At 36.2% G+C, this 20,735-nt stretch overlaps 1 long non-coding RNA gene across 10 annotated transcripts in view; it reads right to left on the reverse strand.

The window, feature by feature from the left end:
- Positions 1 to 3,510: 3,510 nt before the first annotated feature.
- Positions 3,511 to 20,735, reverse strand: part of LOC139359884 (uncharacterized) — a 209,466-nt gene continuing 192,241 nt past the window's right edge. For all 10 annotated transcript variants that reach the window (XR_011616488.1, XR_011616485.1, XR_011616482.1 and 7 more), the window contains 2 exons: positions 12,629 to 12,681; positions 3,511 to 11,654 (listed from right to left, as the gene is read on the reverse strand). This is a non-coding gene — a long non-coding RNA (uncharacterized lncRNA). The remainder of the gene's footprint in view (positions 11,655 to 12,628; positions 12,682 to 20,735) is intronic.

Raw genomic sequence — 20,735 nt, forward strand, 5'->3', positions numbered from 1 at the left:
AAAAAGTATATAATGACATCTAGGTTCAACAAAATTACTTAATGGGACATCATGATTTCTATCTACCTTTTCCTCAAGCTGGGGGCTTGTGTATGGTACTGAACAAAATTGAATGTTGTACCTACCTCTCACCTGATTTTGCTACTACAGAAAGCTGAACTATAAAGGTGGCTGGTACTGCTGTTTCTTTAAACACTGCTACCAAATGCATTAAGGAAATTTGTCAAGGGAAAGGAACACATGATGTATTTATAGGAGCAACTAACAGTTGGTTGGCAGACATCCGATGGCAAACTTGACTTTTCCAAGGTTTTCAAATCTTGATGTTCTTCTAGTAAGTCTCCAGTTTACTATCATTTGTATTAAAGGCTAGGAATGAAAGTGGATACTTGATTAAATCAGACCATTCTACAGAGAACTACGGCCCTAAATTGCCATCATACAATTGGACTATAGCCAAGTGAACTCAAATAATATTGAACTAACTATATTGGCCTGAACTTTAACTTGTGTGATTTAGATCAGTTCAGTTTGTAAGGACTACTGTTAAGGTGTACACTTCGGTCCTTTAGTATTTTCCTCCTGATAGTCATTATAATAGTCCCCCTGGTGTGCTCTATTCTGTAAAGTCTTAAGTGTTTGGATACAGCCATCCATCAAGCACTGAGTGATTTTACTTCAACTAAACCAGCAAGAACATAAATAATTATTTAACTCATGTGATGTCTGACTTGCGAATTCTTATATGGAAACCAAAAGAATCCTTTTATAATGATTACAGAGAGTGGCATCAATGCCCAAAGTTTTGGACAATCTCTCAGAATTGAGAATCTGACCAAAGGGGAGAATTGTTAAACGAAACTAAGTGGCCTGAGGATGCTTCTGTACTTGAGTCCTTATGTAACTTACGTTAGTTACATAAATTAAAGTAGGCTACCTTATGTAACTGAACTGCAACCTACTTTAGTAGGTAAACTAACTGAACATTCTGCATAGCAGTAGCTCATTTATTTTTGCCAGGATCCCATTGTATGAAAATACCTTTATTTATTTACTCTACTGTTAATGGACATCTAGGTTGTTCTCAGTTGGAGACTAATACAAATTAAGCTGCTCATAACACCCCTGTATATGTCCTTAAGGACATATACGTAGATTTTTTTGAATATATAACTGAAAAAGGAATGCCGAGTCATACCCAGAGTTGTGAATGTTCAGCCTTATCAGATATGGGCAAATTATTTTCCAAAGTGTTCTTTTAATTTATACTTAAACCAGAAGTATATGAAAATTTCTATTGGTCTGTGTCCTCACCAACACTTGACTTTGTAAGTCTTTTTAAAATATTCAACCATGCTGATGGGTGTCCATAGTATCTCATTATTATTATTACTTTTTTTTTCGAGACGAGTCTCGCTCTGTCACCCAGGTTGGAGTGCAGTGGCGTGATCTTGGCTCGTTGCAACCTCTGTTTCCCGGGTTCAAGAAATTCTCCTGCCTCAGCCTCCTGAGTAGCTGGGATTACAGGCGTGTGCCACCATGCCTGCCTAATTTTTTGTATTTTTGGTAGAGCCAGGGTTTCTCCATGCTGGCCAGGCTGGTGTCGAACTCCTGACCTCGTGATCCACCTGCCTTGGCCTCCCAAAGTGCTGGGATTACAGGCGTGAGTTACCACGCTAGCTCTCATTATATTTTAATTGCCCTTTCCTGATAACTGATGAAGCTGAGCACTTTGTCATGTGTTTTTTTGTTTATTTGTTTGTTTGTTTTGTTTTGTTTGACAGAGTCTCACTCTGTCACCCAGGGTGGAGTGCAGTGGCACGATCTTGGCTCACTGCAACCTCTGCTTCCAGGGCTCAAGCAATTCTCCTGCCTCAGCCTCCTGAGTAGCTGGGACTACAGGCACGCACCACTGCGCCCAGCTAATTTTTGTATTTTTAGAGATGGGGTTTCACCATGTTGGCCAGGCTGGTCTCGAACTCCTGACCTTGTGATCCACCCGCCTCAGTCTCCCAAAGTGCTGGGATTACCAGCATGAGCCACCGCGCCCGGCCTTGTCATGTGTTTATTGGCCATTTGGATATCCTCTTTCATGATGTGCCCCTTCAAGTGTTTCCCGCTTATTTGTATTGTGTTGCTTGCCTATTTTTAATCTGTAGGAGTTCTTTATATATCCTGGATATTGTACTGTAAACATTTTCCCCCTGTGTCCTGCCTTTTCACTCTTTCAATCTTTTACCTTTTTAAGAGGAGAGATATAAAGCCCATAGGGAGGCAACTTGACCAAGATCTCCCAAAAAGCCAGTGGCACAAAATGGGAGGAAAAGCTCATATGATTCAGGTCCCAAGATACCACTCTGTGCAATAAGGAATTATTTTCAGGGAAAACGTGAAAGAATTAGTGGTAATCAACTTACAATTTTCTTCAGAAAGTAATAAAAAATAGTAAAATTGTGTTATGAAAAGTGAAATGCTCATACAAAGAGAAGTGAACTAAGTATTGGGACAATCATGTAAATTATTCAAGCCAAAGGCCTTCATTGCTTCAATTATTTATTTTTTAAGGCTTCAATTTCTTTTAATTAATTTTTTCCAAGTTTCTATTTTGAAAAATGTCAAAACTACAGAAAGATGAAAGAATATCATAGTGAAAACACGATTTTTGCTTTATACACACGTGTGTGTATGTAGCTAAACTACTTTAAAATAAGTGTCAGACACCATGACACTTTGTTCTCTAATATTTAAGTGTATTTCTACTAACAACAAGGGCGTTCTCCTATGTATCACTAATACCATTATCATACCGAAGGAGTTTAACAGATAATATTATACCATTCAGTCATATTCAAATTTCCTCAGTTTTCCCAAATATATCTTTATGGCTTCTTCTTTTTTTCTTTTATCTAGGATCCACTGAAAGATCATACATTTAACTTAGTTGTCACACCGATTTTATCTCTTTTAATCCAGAGCAGTAGCCTTGCCTTTTTGTGGTCATTGATGACACTGATGTTTCTGAAGAATCCAGGCCTGTTGTCTCACAGAACACCCCATGTTCTGGATATCTCTGATCGCATCATCATGATTAGATGAAGTTTAAACCGTTTTTCTAGGAATAACCCATGCTACTTTTATTTGAGTCATCAGTGTTTTTCAGACTTGGAATGCACATTACTGGTGATATGTGGGATGGTTTAAGTGGCACCAGGATGATTTTAAGTGATACCATGGATAAGACTTTTTTTTTTAAATTTGGTAACACAGCAGTTTTATTTTTTATATAACAGTTTTATTTAGATATAACTCACAGCCATATAATTCACCCATTTAAAATACACAATTCCATGGTTTTTAGTATATTCAGAGTTGTACAATCACAACCACAACTGATTTTAGAACATTTTCATCCCAAAGAGAAATCTTGTCTACTTTATAGCCATCACCTCCTAACTACCCTTCATTCCCCTGAAAACATCCCCACCCTCCATCCCTTCCCCCACCTCTCCATCCAACCTCACTCCCCCTTTCCCACTCCCAAACCTAGGCCGCCGTTAAGCTACTGTGTCTGGATATTTGCCGTTTAGGGATGTTTCGTATAAACAGACTATACCATATGCAATCTTTTGTGACTGGCTTCTTTTTTTAAATTTTATACCACCTGTGGGAGTGACTGGCTTCTTTAACTTAGCATAATGTTTTCAAGGCTCATTCATGGGTAGCGTGTATTCGTCCATTATTTCCTTTTATTGTTGAATAATACTGCAACGTATAAATATACCACATTTTATTCATCTGTTTATCAGTTGATGGGCATTTGGGTTGTTTCACCTTTTGCCTATCACAAATAATACTGCTATAAATATTCGCATAGTAATTTTTTGCGTAGATGTATGTTTTCAATTTTCTTGGATATTTACCCAGGAGAAGAATTTCTGAGTCACACAGCACTGTGTGTTTAACATTTTGAGGAACTACCAGGCTATTTTCCAAAGAGGCTAAGCCATTTTACATTGCCATTAGCACTGTATGAAGGTTCACATTCTTCCACAGCCTCACAAACACTTGTTATCATCTGCCTTTGTTATTATAGTCATCCTAGGTGGTGTAAGATGATATCTCATTGCGGTTTTCTTCTGCATTTCCCTGATAGCCAATCATGTTGAGCATCTTTTCATGTGCTTATTGATCACTTCTAAGTCTTCTCTGGAGAAATGTCTACTCAGATTCTTTGTCCCCATTTTAATTGTGTTATTTGTCTTTTTATTATTGAGTTGTAAGAAGGGTACTTTTTCTAATAACAAAAATCACTGCTGTTTCTTTGTTAAGAGTTGCAAATGCTTCCTCCCAGTTGGTTGTTTCCTTATTTTTCCGTCAGGCAGAACTTTTATGATGGTTTTTTTTTTGTTTGTTTTTGTTTTGTTTTGTTTTGTTTTTAGAGTGGTTTTAGGTTCACAGCAAAATTGAGAGGAAAGTACAGATTTCCCATATACCCTCTGCCCCCATGCATACATAGTCCCCCCATGACCAACATTCCCCAAGATAGTGGTATATTTGTTAAAATCTATGAATCTATATTGACACATCCTTATCACTCAAAGTCCACAGTTTACCTAGAGTTTACTCTTGGTGTTGTACATTCTGTTGGTTTGTACAAATGTATTATAACATATATCCACCACAATGCTAGCATACTGGTTATTTTCATTGCCTTAAAAATCTTCTGTGCTTTCTCTATTCATCCCTTTCCCCAACCACTAGCAACCAATGATCTTTTCAGTGATCTGGCAACCTCTGTCTTATAGTTTTGCCTTTCGAAATGTCATATAGTTGGAATCATACAGTACAAAAGCTTTCCACATTGTTTTCTCTCACTCAGTGATATGCATTTACGTTTCTCCCATGCTTTTTCATAGTTTGATAGCTCATTTCCTTTTTCATTTGTTTGTTTTGGCCCACTTTTATAAAAACGGAAACCAATTTTTGTAGCATTAATTAGTATTTTATTGTCTGGATGTACTACAGGTTATTTATCCATTCACCTACAGAAAGACATCTTGGTTGCTTTCAAATTTTGGCAATTATGATGCTATAAACATTCATGTGCAGGCTTTGGTGTGAGCATAAGTTTTCAACTGCTTTTGGTAAATGCCAAGGGGTGCAATGGCTGGATTGTATGGTTAGAGTATGTTTAGTTTTATAAGAAATCACCAAACTGTCTTCCAAAGTGGCTGCATCATTTTGAAATTCCACCAGCAATGAATAAAAGTTTTTTCTTTTTAACTTTTATTTTAAGTTCAGGGGTACATGTGCAGGTCTGTTATATAGGTAAACTTGGATCATGGGGGTTTGTTGTACAGATTATTTCATCACCCAGGTATTATGCCTAGTATCCATTAATTGTTTTTCCTCATCCTCTCCCTCTTCCTAACCTCCACCATCTGATAGGCCCCAGTGTCTGTTGTTCCTTTTTATGTGTCCATGTGTTCTCATCACTTAGCTCCCATTTATAAGTGAGAACATGAAGTATTTGGTTTTCTGTTCCTGCATTAGTTTGCTAAGGATAATGGCTTCCAGCTTCATCCGTATTCCTGTAAAGGACATTATCTTGTTCTTTTCTATGCTGCATAGTATTCCATGGTATACATGTACCACATTTTCCTTATCTAGTCTACCATTGATGGGCATTTAGGCTGATTTCATGTCTTTGCTATTATGAACAGTGCTGTAATGAACATACGCATGTATATGTCTTTATCATAGAATGATTTCTATTACTTTGGGTACATATGCAGGAGCAGGATTTCTGGGTTGAATATTTCTGTCTTTAGGTCTTTGAGGAATTATCACACTATCTTCCACAATGGTTGAACTAATTTACACTCCCATCAACAGTGTATAAGCTTTCCTATTTCTCCAGAACCTTGCTAGCATCCGTTTTTGTTTTTTTGTTTTTTTTGGGTGGGGGGGGTTGTTGTTGTTTGTTTTGTTTGTTTTTTGAGATGGAGTCTCACTCTTTCGCCCAGGCTGGAGTGCAGTGGAGTGATCTTGGCTCACTGCAACATCTGCCTCCCAGGTTCAAGCGATTCTCCTGCTTCAGCCTCATTAGTAGCTGGGACTACAGGCACATGCCGCCATTCCCGGCTAATTTTTGTATTTTTAGTAGAGATGGGGTTTCACCCTATTGCCCAGGATGGTCTCGATCTCCTGATCTCGTGATTCACCCACCTCAGCCTCCCAAAGTGTTGGGATTACAGGCATGAGCCACCGTGCCCAGCCACATCTGTTATTTTTTGACTTATTGATACCATTCTGACTAGTGTGAGATGCTATCTTATTGTGATTTTGATTTGCATTTCTGTGATGATCAGTGATGTTGAGCTTTTCTTTCATATGCTTCTTGGCCAAATGTATGTCTCCTTTTGAGAAGTGTCTGTTCATGTCTTTTGCCCACTTTTTAATGGAGTTGTTTGGTTTTTTTCTTGTAAATTTGTTTAAGTTCCTTATAGGTGCTGGATAGTAGACCTTTGTCAGATGCATAGTTTGCAAAAATTTTCTCTCATTCTATAGGTTACCTGTTCACTCTGTTGATAGTTTGTTTTGATGTGCAGAAGCTCTTTACTTTAATTAGATCCCATTTGTCAATTTTTGCTTCTGTTGCAATTGCTTTTGGCATCTTTGTCATAAAATCTTTGCCTGTTCCTGTGTCCTGAATGGTGTTGCCTAGACAGGGTTTTTATAGTTTTGGGTTTTACATTTAAGTCTTTAATCTGTCTTTGGTTGATTTTTGTGTATGGTGTGAAGAGAGGAGTCCAGCTTCAATCTTCTGCATATGGCTAGCCATTTATCACAGCACCATTTATTGAATAGGGAGTCCTTTCCCCATTGCTTGTTTTCGTCAGTTTTGTCGAAGATCAGATGGTTGTAGGTATGCAGCCTTATTTCTGGGCCCGCTGTTGTGCTCCATTGGTCTAGGTGTGTGTTTTTGTACCAGTACTATGCTGTTTTGCTTATGTAGCCCTGTAGTATAGTTTGAAGTTATATAGCATGATGCCTCCACATACCAGCATTTGGTGTTGCCTGTGATCTGGATTTTGGCCATTCTAATAGATATGTAGTGGTATCTCGTTGTTGTTTTAATTTTCATTTCCCTGATAACATATGACGTGAAACATTTTTTATAGGCTTATTTGCCATCTATGTATCTTCTTTGAAAGGGTGTTTCCTAAGACATGTGGCCCATTTTTTTTTTGAGTTGTTTGTATTCTTATTGTTGAGGTTAAGAGGTTTTTCATATCTTATAAGTTTTTTATCTGATATGTATTTGCAAATATTTAATCTCAATCTGGCTTGTCTATTTATTCTCTTGATCATGATTTTTGCGTAGGAAAAATTTTAGATTTTATTGGTCCAGCTTATTAATTCCTTCTTTCATGGATCATGCCTTTGGTATGACGTCTAAAAAGTCATTGCCAAAACCAAGGTCATCTCTTGTTATCTTCCAGGAATTTTATAGTTTTGTACTTCACATTTAGGTCTGTGATCAGTTTTGAGGTTTTTTTGTATGTGAAAGGTGTAAGGTCTGTGTTTAGATTCATTTCTTTGTATATGAATGTCCAGTTGTTCCAGAATCATTTGTTGAAAAGACTATTTTCTCCATTGTATTGCCTTTGCTCATATGTATTGCAATGCCTTTCCTACACTGTATTACTTTTGCTCAATGATCAATTGACCAAATTTATGTGGGTCTGTTTCTGGGCTTTCTATTCTGTCCCATTGATCTATTTGTCTGTTCTTTCACCACATTGCTTAATCACTGTAGCTTTATAGTAAGTCTTTAAGTTGGGTAACGTCAGTCATCTGATGTTGTTCTTCTCCTAAATATTGTGTTGACTATTCTAGGTCTTTGCCTTTCCAGATGAAAACTCACATTACAATCAGTTTCTTCCTATCTACAAAATAACTTGCTGAGATTTTGATTGGAATTGCATTGAATATATAGAACCAGTTGGGAAGAACTGATATCTTAAAAATTTTGTCTTTCTATCTATAAACACGAAATATTCTGCCATATTTCCATTGTATACTTTTATGGTTTCATATTTCGCATTTAAATGTTTGACACTTTTGAAATATTTCCAAATGGCTATGCAGTTATTCCAACATCATTTACTGAATTGTCCTATAATTTGGGGTATCTTCTTTATCATATTCTGAATTACCATAGTAGTTGGACCTATTTCCGGATTTTCTATGTTGTTTCATGGGCAGCGCTATTCATTCACCACAACTACCTTGCTTTAGTTTTTGAGGCTTTATAGTATGTTTTTTTTATCTGGTTAGGCTAGCCATTTCTTTTATTTGCAAGTATCCTTCTTACCATTCTAGTTTATTTTTTCAGGTGAACTTTGGAATGAGCTTATCTAATTAAAAACAAAACCCTGTGTATACTATTATGTTAGTTGTAAAAATAAGTTAATAAGAAATGACATTTTATTATTATGAGTTTTTCTATCCAAGTGTGTAGTTATTCCATTTTCTCAAGTCTTCTTTTGTATCTTTGGGGATTTAAAAGTTTTTGTTCCTATATGTATTGCACATTTTTTATTAAGTTTATTCCTGATGTTATGTCTTTATATATGCACGGCCACTGTAATAGGGTAATTTCTCCATTATATTTTCTAACTGGCTGTTATTTGCATATGCAAAAGTATTGATTTCTATAGTTTTGAATCCTGCCACCATACTAAATTATCTTATTGTTTGTAATTTTTTTTAGTTAATTCTCTTGAGTTTTCCAGATATACAGTCATAAGATCTGCAAATAGTAATAGTTTTACGTCCCACTTTTCGATTTTTTTTTACTGTCAATTTCTTTCTCTCGTCTATTTAAATTGGATAATTTCTCCAGTACAATTTTCAATAACGTGAGCATTTTTGCCTTGCTCTTGTTTCTAATTAGAATGTTACAAATTCCTGAGTAATGATGATTTTGGCTTTTAGGTTGAGAGAGAGATATTTTATCACGTTAAGAAAGTAACCATCTATATCTATTTTATTAAGTGTTTTTTTTTAATCAAAGCTAGAACTATCTGCTCTTTGAAAGCTTTATAGAGTTTTTCCTTGTTCCCTTCAAAACTCACATTAAAATTTATGACCCAATGTAACACTATTAAGTGGTGGGGCCTTAAAAGGCAATTGGGTCATGAGGGCTCTGCCCTCATGAATAGATTAATCTACTGGTGGATTAATGGGTTAATGAATTAATGGATTATTACTGGAATGCATTAGTCATCATGAGAGTGGGTCTGTTATAAAAGCTAGTTTGGCTTTTGTGTCCCTCTCATCCTGCAATGCCTTCTACCATGTTATGACACAGCATGAGGCCCTCATCAGAAGCTGATCAGGAGCAGCCTCCCAGTCTTGGACTTCCCAGACTCCAGAATAGTAAGAAACAAATCTGTTTTCTTTCTCAATTGCCCGGCCTCAGGTATTCGGTTATAGCAACACAAAATAAAGTAAGACATCATCAATACCTGGTGCTTTTTTGGGAAAGTAGCTCTTTGATTATTTTTTTCAATTCAGTTTATTTAGGTAATTTACTTCTTCTAAAGTTAGTATTGATAAATTATATTTTTCTAGAAAAATATCTATATCATCTAGATTTTTACATTCATCTGCTTAAAGTAGAACCAAGTGGTTTCTTTTAATTTTTTAAAATTTTTCTCTGTTTCTTCATTGTTTCGCCCTTTCAAGTTCTCATTTGTGTGTTTACATTTTGACAGTTATTTCTTAATTATGTTATCTAATGATTTATGTATTTCATTGGTTCAAAGAACTAGAGCTGGGATTGATTTACTAGTACTGTTAATCTGTTTTCTAATTTGTTAATTCCCACTTTTATCACTATTGATACCTTCCTTCTAGAGTCCTTCAATATATTTTGGTATATTGTTTCTAACTTTTTGAGCATAATGCTTAACTCATTTTATTTTTTCTTTTGCTATTTAAGCTATGATTTTTTTTTCTCTGTACACTGCTTTATCTGTGTAGTAGTTTTCTAAGGCTGCCATAGCGAAGTACCACAAACCAGGTATCTTAAACCCAGTTCAAGACTCGCAGTTTTCTGAGAGCTGGAAGTACAAGGTCAAGGCATGATTAGGGTTGGTTCCCTCTGAGGGCTGTTAAGAAGAATCTGCCCCATGCCTCTCCCCCAGCTTCTGGTGGTTTGCTGGCAATCTTTGTCAGTCCTTGGCTTGTAGAAGCATCACCCTGATCTTGCCTTCTCTTCACGTAGTCTTCTCCCTATATGTGTGTATCTGTGTCCAAATTTCCCCTTTTTTATGAGGATACCAGTCCTATTTGGTAAGGACACCCCTTCTAATGACTTCATTTTAACTCAATTACCTCTGTAAAGACCTTATCTCCAAATAATACATTTTGAGATAATGAGGGTTAGGACTTCAACATATGAATTTGGGTACACAACTCAACCCATAGTATTCCACAAATTCCGATAAAGAGTACTTTCATTACTGTTTTTTCCTAAAACAATCTTCCATTTTGATTTGTATTTCCTCTCTGAGCATTAAGAGAGCTTTTATAATTTCCAGATGGAAGGAGTTTTTGCTTTCTCTTTTGTTATCAGTGTTTAGTTTTAATGAATTATAGTTACTCAGTGTTATCCATACTGTATCTATTTTGGGAATTTATTAAAGATTTATTTATGAGTTAATATATGATCACTTTCTATGAATGTTTTCACAGCTTTTGAAAAAACAAAAAGCTTATTCTGTATTCTTTAGTTACATGGATTAATCATGTCTGTCTCATTAATTACTTAGGTATTCTATATCCTTGTTTATTATTGTCCTCTTGGTATAAAATAGACTGAGAAAAGTGAATTAAATTCCCTTTATATTAGGGTATCTGCCTATTTCTTGTGTCTAATTTCTGCTTTATAAAGGTGGATGCTATATTATTTGGCATATAGTTATTCATAAATGTTATCTTAAACTGATTTATATCATTTACATTAAAAGGTACCCTTCCTTCCTTATTTATTGATCTTTGTCTTGAATTCCATGTTGTGTGATATTAAGATATCAATCACTGCTTTCCTTGTGTTTGTATTTCTCTGGTGTATCTTTAACTCTTAAACTTTGTGAATATCTTTGTTTAGATGTATCTCTTACATATAACAGAGTTGTGTTTGCTTTGCGATTCATTCTGAAAATTATCTTAATGAAGATTTACTTTTATTAACAGATAAAATATATTTAGTCTTTGTCCTATCATATTATTTGTACTGTGTTCCTGTTGAATAATTTCATTTTTTAAATCTTTTCATTATGTGGCTATTATGGACTAAATGCTTGTGCTCCTCTCCCAAACCCCACCAAAATTTACGTGTTGAAATCCGTACCCCAATGTGATGGTATTAGGAGGTGGGGACTTTGAAGATAATTAAGTCATGAGTGAGGAGGCCTAATGAGTGAAATTAGTGTTCTTCTAAAAGAGACCCCAGAAAGTTATCTTGCTCTTTCCACCACGTGAGGATAAAATGAGAAGTCTTCAGTCTGCAGCCCTGAAGACAGTCCTCAGCAGAAGCTGACCATGCTGGCACTCTGATCTCAGAATTCCAGCTTTCAGATCTGTAAGACACAAATTACTGCTGTTTATAAACCACTCAGTCTGTGGTATTCTGTTATAGCAACCTGAACTAAGACACTATAGCTTTTATGTGTAATTATTCTAATATTAAGAAAGTCTGTATTTGTGTTCTAACAGTTGCCTTTATAAGTGTAGTATTATTTTAATTTTCTTAGCTATCTATTTCCTTAGTTAGTTCTTTATTATAAACAATAGTGAAATAATTATATTTTCTCTTTCTTTCCCTGTCATGTTTCTTCGTTCTCCCACATAGCTCAGAGATGAGGACACCACTGATAATCAATAAATATTGATTAGCTGTTACTACTTTCTAAAAACAAAACACAACAAAATGCACACACAATGTCAAGAAAAGAGATTTCATTCTCTTTCCTCTTCTGCCTGGATATTCCACTCTGGTTTGTCTAGAATCGTCTCCCACTCCTGTTTGAAAACATTCTCTCTGACCTAAAGACAGGAAATTTAATACCTTGGAGATAGATAAAGATTGAGTCAATGCAAGAATATATGACACATTCATATTTCCCTGTTACATCCTGATTTCTTTATTGCTCAGGCTCTGAATATGGCCTAAAACCAGAGATTAGTGGGTGAAATCTGAACTGAATCTCTACAGGGCCAACATTCATCAAATGCTGACATTCCAAGGTGCTGGGTCCACAGGACTGAGAACACAAGTCAGGAAATAGAAGCAAATTTTAGGGACTTACCTGATTATCAGAACGAGTCACATGGCCTATGGCATCTGCCTACTGCATATAGCATGGCCATAGGTCTCAGGGAACAAGGCTGCTTTATGCCTGATGAACCAAGGTATTTCAGTTTGGGTAACAAATTATAGAATCATCCCACCTATAACCCACACACATTAAATGTGACAATTAGGTCATATCTAATTAGGCCAGTGATAAGGTAGCCTTGACCATCATTATCACTGTAAATAGAAAGCACACACCTTGATGTTGCCATTGATTGGCTGCCTTTCTGGCTAAGTCTCAGTTTCCTCCTCTGTAAAATAAAGACAAAAAGGGGATGAGTGCATTGATCTCAAAAGTGTATTTCATTGGCATATCAGCATTGGAGTTTTACATAGTTCAACCATTTTTCATTATGATCACATTATGTAGGTCATGGTTATTTTAAGGCTTAGAACAAAAATGCCCAGAAAAGTGCTTTCTAAGTCATGTGACAGTGGTTGAATGACAAGCACTGTTACTATGGAAGATTTCCTGGCACTTACTTTCTTTTGGAAAGAAAAAAAATGAAACATTTCTCTTGATTTTTACAAGAGTTGAGTTCACGGAAAGAAATCTTCCACCATCCCAGGGATGTGCACAAGGTCTATAGGATTCATGAGGACAGCAGTACCCGGTTTGTAGGAATCAGGATCTGAGCAGGGTGTCTTTTGTGCTCACAGAAATTCCAAGCATACAATAGTTTCAGGTGACAGCCAATTCGTGGGAGACTCTGGGGACCTTAATTAAAAGGTCAATTTTTTTGAAAGTAAAATTATTTAACTCAGGATTTTGACAGTGTGCATTAGAAGTATTCATGATCTGTTCTCTCTGGCTGGAGTTCAAACTAACTGAAGCACAGACTTCTGCCTCTAAGGAATGAGTAACAAAGACATTCACTGGAAAAAAGTAACTAATACATATCCCAGACCACCCTTCCCTTGTCCACCTCCATCTCTTGTATAGAATCTATCTTTAAAGGAAAAATGTCTAGAGATGAGACCCAGAGCTTTGGATCCACCTGCTATTTTGGGAAATTTTTCTAAGTATCTTAGTTATACTACATCCTTTCTCTTTCCCTACCTAGAATGACTTATTCATTTGCCTAATCCATAAATTCTACCCTCTTAGATGAGAGGTCAGCACACTTTTTCTCAAAGGGCCAGGTGGCAAATACAGGCTTTGTAGACCATATGATCTCGGTTGCAACTACTCAGTTTTATGGTTGTAGTGCAAGAGTTACTGTAGACAACACATAAACAAATCGGCGAGGCTGTATTCCATCATAATTGTATTTATGGACACTAAAACTTGAATTTCATATCATTTTACTGGTCATAAAATATTCTTCTTTGGATTATCTTTCAACCCACTGAATATGTGAAAACCATTCTTAGCTTATGGGTCATACAAAAATGGTGGCAGATCAACATACTTTGCCAACCCCTCCTCTATATTGTGAGGAACTTGAGAGCAGGGCTGAACGAGAATCATCTCGCTATCTCCTAAGGCTGAGTTTCACTGCCTGACACTAGAAGACATCCAAAACTGTGGAGGAAGAAGTGAGAGACAAAGGCCAGAGAAAGCACAGCAAGTGAATCCATCACACACCCTTGTTGCAAGGGAGGTCAGTCTTTATGGTGGTTAGCAAGGGAGGAGGGAGTTGGGAATTGTTTGGGAATGGGGCGAGGGGAGTGGGGCCTTAATAGTGTCCATCTCACATATTGTTGTGAGGGTAAGTGAAGCAAATGTGTGTAAAGCATTGCACAGAAGCACTCAGTCAATGGAAGCTACTATTATCAATAGGGCAAGCTTCAATATTTTCAAAATCATAAAACATAATCTCTACATTGCCAGTATAAAAACTGCTATTTCTCAAAGTTAGAAAGCCTCACACCCTCATTTCACAATGCCAATAATTACATACATTTAAGGTGAATGAAGACTGAAATAGAAGAGAGAGAGAGAGACTGTCTGTGAGAGACAGTCAATAAAATTCTAGGTGCTCTGTAGTCTTCCATGAGACAGAGTTGAAGCTACTGTCATCCCTCTAGGTAGGATGTAGAAGAGCAAAGAAGGATTAGTGTGATTTAAGATAAATGCACGAAGCATAGGGGAGGCATTTGCTGAGAGAACAGGGAACAGTTTCTAAGTAAGCTGGACTATGAGTGTGTAAGGAAATGAGAAGGTGAGAAAGGGAGGTTGAGGGCAAGTAAGGACATCCTTGAATAATATTTGAGGCATTGGGACTTTGTAGGCAACCGGGAACTATTTAAATTTTTCAAGCCAGAAAGTGGCATGGTCAGAGGTTTGCTTTAAGAAGACAACTGGCAAGAAGGTGAGAATGGATTGTTTTGGTAGGGGGCAGAATGACTAGAGACAGGGGTATACTTAGGAAGTTATTGCAATTGGATAAGAGGTGACAAAGGTTGCACTTGGGCAGTGGAAAAGAGAGAACAAATAGAAGGCTTATTGCAGTGCAAAATCTACAGAACTTTTTGACTAACTAGGGAAAGGGAAAGAGACACGGAGAAGGATGACTCAGGATTTTAGCCTGAGGAAAGTGCTTGAGTTATCTAATTTAACATTCAGAATGCAGAACCTATCTGTCAACACCTGGCTTTCCTCATTTATTCTTAATGCATGCATGTGTGTGTGTGTGTGTTTGTGTGTGTGTAACTCTATGTACATATGGAATGCTATACATCAATAGCTGGGAAAGAGAGAGTTGATTCAGGACAGCAGGGTCAGGGTCAGGACTGGACAAGGAAGAGGCCTGGTTGCAGCTCGGCTTGGTTCTCTTCCTCCCTCTAAATAGAGATGTCAGATGAGCTTTCACATAGCAGAGAGACATGTACTCTGTGCTGACCCCAAGTGGGAAGGAAGCTATTATTATTGGTGCCAGGCATTATACTGGATGTGCCATTTTGCTGCCCAGTTAACCATCCTAATATCTCTTAAGGTAGGGTTTCTCATTATCTCTATTTTCTATCAGAAATGAGAGATCCAGAAGTGAGTAAATTCTTAAAGTCACAGTGTTGGGATTCAAAAACAAGTGTATCTGACTCCAAAATCCCAGTCTTTGCACTTATCCAAGATCATACAGCAGAATAACTAAATTTATTTGTTATTAATTTTTAAAATTGACACATAATAATTGAACATATCCCCTGGGGTACATAGTGCTGTTGCATCTATTCTCAGCTTTTTGGCTATGATCACGTATAGCACAGTGATATACATATAATGCAATACATATAATATAGTAATCAGATCAGGAAAATCAGCATATACATTATCTCCAACATATATGACTTCTATGTGTTGAGAACCTTCAATATCCTCCTTCTAGCTATTTGTATATTCTAACTATGTAATACATTATTGTTAACTAAAGTCATCCTACAGTAGTAGACAACAGTAGAGCTTATTCTTCCTATCCAGTTATACTTTTATATCCTTTAACAAATCTTTCCCCGTTCCCCACTTTCCTTATCTTCCCCCACCTCTGGTATCCTCTGTTCTACTTTTACTTCTATGAGATTGACTTTTTTTTTTTTTTTTAACCTTCTACATATGAGTAAGAACATGCAGTGTTTACCTTTCTGTTGCTGGCTTGTTTTACTTAATAAAATGTCCTCCGTTCCATCCACATTGCTTCAAATGACAGGCTTTCATTCTTTTTTATTCTTTTTACTATATGAATAGTATTCCATTGTGTATATATACCACAATTTCCTTATCCACTTATCTGTTGTGGGACACCTAGGCTGATTCCATTTCTTGGCTATTGTGAATACTCCTGCAATAAACATAGGGGTGCAGATGTTTCTTTGGTATACTGATTTTCTTTCTTTTGGATAAATATCCAGTAGTAAGGTTGCTTGATCATATGGTAGTTCTATTTTTAGTGTTTTAAGGAACTTTCATATTGTTCTCCATAGTGACCATACTAGTTTATATTCCCACCAAAAGCATGTAAGAGCTCCCTTTTCTCCACATCCTCACCAACCTTTGTTATTTTTTGTCTTTTTGATAATAGCCCTTTTAACTGGGATGAGATAATACCTTATTGTGGTTTTCATTTGCAGTTCCCTGATGATTAGTGATACTGAGCATTTTTTCATACACCTGTTGGCCATCTGTGTGTTTTCTTTTGAGAAATGTCTGTTTGAATTATTTGCCTATTTTTTAATTGGATTGTTTGGATTTTTGCTGTTGAGATGTTTGAGTTCATTATATATTTGGGATATTAATCCCAAATATGGATTTGGGATGGAGAGTTGGATGGAGAGTTTCCAAATATTTCCTCCCACCCTATAGGTTGTCTTTTCACTTTATTGATTGTTTCCTTTGTTGTGAAGAAACTTTAGTTCGATATAATCCCATTTGTTTATTTTTTCTTTTGTTGTCTATGCTTTTAAAGTTTTATTCATAAAGTCTTTTCCTAGATCAAAACCCTGAAGCATTTATCCTATGTTTTATTCTAGTAGTTTTACAGTTTTAGGTCTTCCATTTAGGTTTTTTACCCATTTTGAGTTGAGTTTTGTATAGCGGAGAGGTGAAAGTCTAGTTTTATTCTTCTGCATATGGATATCCAATTTTTCCAGCACCATTTATTGAAAAGACTGCACTTTCCCCAACAGGTGTTCTTGGTACCTTTGTCAAAATTAGTTGGCTATAGATGTGTGGATTAATTTCTGAGTTATCTATTCTGTTCTATTGGTCTATGCTTCTGTTTTTATGTTAGTACCATGCTCTTTTGGTTACTACAACCTTGTAGTATATTTTGAAGTCTGAAATAGTGTAGTGCTAGTGTAATGCCTCCATCTTTTTTTTTTTCTGAGAATTGCTTTGGCTTTGGCTATTTGGAAGATTTTGTGGTTCCATAAATATTTTAGATTTTTTTTATTTCTATAAAAAATGTCATTGGCATTTTGATAGGGATTGCACTGAATCTGTAGATTACTTGGGTAGTGTGGTCATTTTAATAATACTAATTATTCTAATCCATGAGCATGGTATGTTTTCCATTTTTTTATCCTATTCAATTTCTTTCATCAGTGTTTTGTAATTCTCCTTATAGAGATCTTTCACCTCTTTGGTGAAATTTATTCCTATGTATTTTTTCTATAGCTTTTGCAAATGGGATCACTTTCTTGGTTTCTTTTTCAGCTAGTTTGTTGTTTGTGTATAGAAACACTACTGGTTTTGTATGTTTATTTTGTGTTTTATAACTTCATTGAATTTGTTTATCAGTTCTAGAAATTTTTTGTCAGAGTCTTTGTGTTGTTACAATTATTAAATGGAAAGCTTTCAACTTTTCCCCAATCAGTATGATGCTAACTGTGAATTTGTCATAGATGGTCTTTATTCTGTTCAGGTACTTTCTTCCTATAACCAATATATTGAGAATTGTTTTTTTTTTTTTTTTTTTTTTTTTTTTTTTTTTTGAGACGGAGTCTCGCTTTGTCGCCCAGGCTGGAGTGCAGTGGCCGGATCTCAGCTCACTGCAAGCTCCGCCTCCCAGGTTTACGCCATTCTCCTGCCTCAGCCTCCCGAGTAGCTGGGACTACAGGCGCCCGCCACCTCGCCCGGCTAGTTTTTTGTATTTTTAGTAGAGACGGGGTTTCACCATATTAGCCAGGATGGTCTCGATCTCCTGACCTCATGATCCGCCCATCTCGGCCTCCCAAAGTGCTGGGATTACAGGCTTGAGCCACCGCGCCCGGCTGAGAATTGTTATGAAGATATGTTGATTTTTATTAAATGCTTTTTCTGCATCTATTGAGATGATCATATGGTGTTTATCCTTCAATCTACTGATATGATGCACCACATTTATTGATTTGCATATGTTGAACCATCCTTGAATTCCTGGGATAAATCCCACATGATCATTGTGTATTATCTTTTTTTCATGTGTTATCAGATTTAAATTGCTAGTATTTTGAGGATTTTTATGTCTAGGTTCATCAGGGATATTGGCCTGTAGTTTTCTTTTTTTGTTGTCGCCTTGTCTGGTTTAGTCTCAGGATCATGCTGGCCTCAGAAAATGAATTAACAAAAACTTCCTCAATTTCAATTTATTGAATAGTTTGAGAAGAACTGGTGTTAATTATTCTTTAAAAGTTTGGTAGAATTGAGTGGTAAAGCTATCTAGTCTTGGACTTTTCTTTATTGAGAGACTTTTTATTACTGATTCAATCTCATTACAAGTTATTGGCTTGTTCAGGTCTTCTATTTCTTCTTGGTTCAATCTTGGTAGGTTGCATGTGCCCAAGAATTTATCCATTTCCTCCAAATTTTCAAATTTATTACCATATTGCCATTCATAGTAGTTTCTAATGACCCTTTGTATTTCCGTGGTATCTGTTGTGATGTCTCCTTTTTTGTTTCTGATTTTACATATTTGGGTCTTTTCTCCTTTTTCTTGGTTAATATAGGTAATGATTTCTCAATTTTGTCTTTTCAAAAAAATTCTTGTTTTGTTGATCTTTTGTATGTTTGTCTCATTTCATTTATTTCTGCTCCAATCTTTACTATTTATTTATTTCCACTAATTTTGGGTTTGGCTTATTCTTGCTTTTCTAGTTCCTTGAGATGTATCATTAGGTTGTTTATTTAAAGTCTTTCTAGTTTTTTGATGTAGACATTCATTGCTATAAATTTGTCTGTTAATACTGCTTTTTCTGTGTCTCATACATTTTGAGATATTATGCTTTCATTTTCATTTGTTTCAAGGATTTTTAAATTTTATTCTTAATTTTCTCCTTCACCCATTGGTCATTCAGGAGCATGTTTAATTTATATATATATTAGTATAGTTTAAAATGTTCCTCTATTGTTGATTTCCAGTTTTAGTCCATTGTGGTCAGATTAGATGCTTGGTAAGATTTTGATTTTTTAAAAATTTTTTTGATACTTGCATTATGTCCTAACATTATAGTCAATCCTGGAAAATATTCATTCCTACTTTTCACTGGAGTGTGTTTTTATTAGCAACATAAAACTGGAAGCAGCCATACTGTAGTAGCAAAGCCAGGCATTTTATTTACCAAGATATTTGAGTTATATCCCTAAGTTTTATAAGCTCAAGGTGAAGTGGAAAAGAAAAGTTATAATTTATTGAATACTTACTATGTACTAGGTACTGTGCTAAGTAAGCCTGCTGGTACATATAATTGCATTGAGAGCTCCCAACCCCCTATGAGTAGTTCTTCTTAACATCCACATTTTACAGATTGTAAGACTGAGGCCCAAAGAAGTTAAAATAACTTGACAAAAGCCACACAGATAAAAAACAGAAGAGCTAAGATTCAGTCTAGATACAACCCCAAAGTCATACCCAAATAATTATAATAAAGTAATAAGTGGCATACTACAGAAACAGCAGAAGACATGAGAAATGAAGTGGAGATCAGGTAAGCTTTCACACAGAAAGTAGCAAATAGACTGGGTTTTAAAGCATAGATAGACATCCATTAGGTATTTGAGTTGGTGCAAAATGCATGTGCAATGCCCTGATGAGAGAAAGGGGACCTGTCCAGAAGGATCAGAGGGTTGAATGCCATGGGATTATAGGGCATGCCTTGGTCTCCTGAGTAGCTGGGACTAAAGGCACACACCACCACACCCAGATAATTTTTGTATTTTTAGTAGAGATGGAGTTTCACCATGTTAGCCAGGATGATCTTGATCTCTTGACCTCGCACCACTGCACTCCAGGTTGGGCAATAGAGCGAGACTCATCTCAAAAAAAAAAAATTACTTATTCACTAGGCATGGTGGCTCACACCTGTAATCCCAGCAATTTGTGAGGCTGAGGTGGGAGGATCACTTGGAGCCAGGAGTTCAAAACCATCCTGGGTAACTAAGCGAGACCTCTGTCTCTACAAAAAAATTTAAAAATTAGCTGGGCATGGTAGTGTGTACCTATAGTCCCAACTACTCAGGAGGCTGAGGCAGAAGGATCACTTGAGCCTAGAATTTCAAGCCTGCAATGAGCTGTGATTGTGCCACTGCACTCTAGCCTGGACAACAGAACAAGACCCTGTCTTTAAGAAAAAGAAAAAAAGAAACGTGTCAGTGTACATAATACAAATATAGATACATATGTATAAACACACACACACAAATATACTATACATATACACACATACATACATATATACACACATGTAAACATGTATGCATGTTTATGTATGTATATATGTGCATATACAGTCATGTGTCACTTAATGATAGGGACACATACTGAGAAATGTGTCGATAGGTGATTTCATCATTACACCAATGTTATACAGTCCACCTACACAAACCTAGATT

This window comes from Macaca nemestrina, chromosome 18, assembly GCF_043159975.1.
Source record: "Macaca nemestrina isolate mMacNem1 chromosome 18, mMacNem.hap1, whole genome shotgun sequence".
Taxonomy (NCBI): domain Eukaryota; kingdom Metazoa; phylum Chordata; class Mammalia; order Primates; family Cercopithecidae; genus Macaca; species Macaca nemestrina.